Source organism: Oratosquilla oratoria, chromosome 30, assembly GCF_046742065.1.
Source record: "Oratosquilla oratoria isolate Oo_2021 chromosome 30, ASM4674206v1, whole genome shotgun sequence".
Lineage (NCBI taxonomy): Eukaryota > Metazoa > Arthropoda > Malacostraca > Stomatopoda > Squillidae > Oratosquilla > Oratosquilla oratoria.
Genome location: NC_134806.1, coordinates 20,124,745 through 20,127,045, shown reverse-complemented (window position 1 = coordinate 20,127,045; position 2,301 = coordinate 20,124,745).

Below are 2,301 nucleotides of genomic sequence, written 5' to 3'. Positions count from 1 at the left end.
CCTTTTTCTTATGAGTGACATTTCTTTTCTTTCTCTTTATTCAGAAGGTAGAAATGTTTCTGAGGTAGCTAAAGACTCTGTGACTTTTATTATCACTAATAGCCTCGGAAAGTTGAATTGAAAATTTTATGAAAACAACCCGATGACCGTGAAAGAAGTATGTATATTTACAAAGGATTACAAAGGGGGGAGCATGTCGACAGATCTTTTAGTCCATGACTAGATCGGATGAAAAAAGTTATAATAATGATAAATAAATAAGTATATAGATAAATAAAAATAATAATAATTAGATAATAGTAAATGAAATAAATAATTAAATAGATAGAATTAAATAATATACAAACAGGTAAATAGTAAATGATAATAAATGTACAAAAATAATAATGAATTATAATAAAATAAATTATAATAGGCAAAAATAGATAATGATATTAATTACCTTCTTGAATTATATGTTTCTCACGAGATCTGTTGGAAGTGTACACTCTCTTGTAACATCTCCAGAAGCTATACCTGCATGTGCATACAAATACACCACATACAGCGTGGCAAGAAAGCGGATTCACACCAAGTGGCGATTGAAGGTCAGATGTCATAGTTCTTTCAAGTCTTTTTATAAAAAGAAAAAAAAATCTCCGTTTTTTCAAAAACTGATTTTTTTTTTTTTTTTTTTTTTTTTTTTAGTTTCTTTCCTCTTTAAACCGAATAAAGTCACCTGGTGTTAGACGGAACCGTTTTCCGTGATCACACCACAGGCTTAATGTCGACAGGAGACCTTTTGGTCCATAACTAGATCGGATATGTTTCGCAGATTCTACCCATGACAGCTTTTTGAAAAAGATATTTTCCCCCTCGAAATCACAGCTTCATGATTTCCTCGCCTCAACTTGAGGTAAAACCCCGTAGGCTGGTATTCGGTTCCTATACAGGGTTCATTGATCTCCACTCAGTGATGAATATACGGTTACTCGCCATGACCGTTCGAACACAGGGCAACGGAGGCAGTTCTTGGTCGCAAGTATAGGCCTCTAGCCTAAGATTATCATTCTTGAATGTAATTATATATTTACTATTGAGTATTGAGTTTTCAGAGATTTTATGCATTAGATGTCTATATAGGCAGCTGATACCTTCTGCACTTTGATGTAGCCTTTACATTTTTCTTGGGCTAATGAAAATTCATTTTATTTTGATCGTTCACTCCGGGGGCCGTGAACGGTCGAGACCCCTCGGATGAATCAAATCACCCGTCCTTAACCAAAATAAAATGAATACATCATTTTATTGAAGATACTGGTTTGTGCTTCCTTTCAGTTAAATAAATAAAATTGCCGGAAGACTTGATGAGCATACGAATCGGGTTCTTGTACAGCAAGTATTACCGGCATTGGGAATCGATCCCGAGGCTTTATGGTCACGGAGTAGCATCCAAGCCTACCGTGCCACAGCGGGATAATGTATTCGTGCTATTATCTCATATTCATATGTCATTGAGTGACTCGGAGAAAAGTGTACACCATGTCTCCCGGAACTCGGCAGAACCCATGAATAGCAAATTTCGGAAAGAAAGGAAAAAGAAAGAAAACAAAAAAAAAATTGGGGAAGTCTTGATTGAATTCAAGGACGATTGGAAATTATTCCATGTGCTTAATCATACACCTCTCTCTTCAGTCCCGTAGCATGACTTTGTGTGTTTTATTCTGGTCAAAATCATACGATATTATTCCGTTGAAGGGGAGCACGCTGATTGAAAACAAGTAGTTCGATTTTCTCATTTAGTTAAATGAGTAGTGGGGAAGACTTTTTATTATGGACTGTATCAAGTTGTTTTATCCACTTTTTACGAGTATTTTCTATATAAAAGGCAATGGCAGGCCATCAAGGTCCATTGGGTAGAGTTCTTGACGTATAAAGTTTAATTCAAACCAACGCCAGGTGATTTTTCTTTCCACTTTTAAATGAACCTATAGATCTCCGATTGTACACTTTCATACAGACGTAGCTGATTGAGCCTCGAACTCACGTCGTAACTATGCGGACCCGGGTTCAATCCCCGAACGGCTCTGTCCGACCACAAAAGTGTAAATGCGACGGCTTCTGGCACGGTTAAGTGCCTCCTGGCGTAAGTACCCCACCGCCATCACTTATGTATTTGCATCATCTTCTTACAAAACCGTCGGGTCCATTTGCGGAATCCGTCTTTGTATTACGCTCTCACGCGGAAACTCTCACGTTCATAATCTCACACGAACGCTCTTAGCCTCACATTCTCACACTCTAAGTTCAAAACAAGGGAGG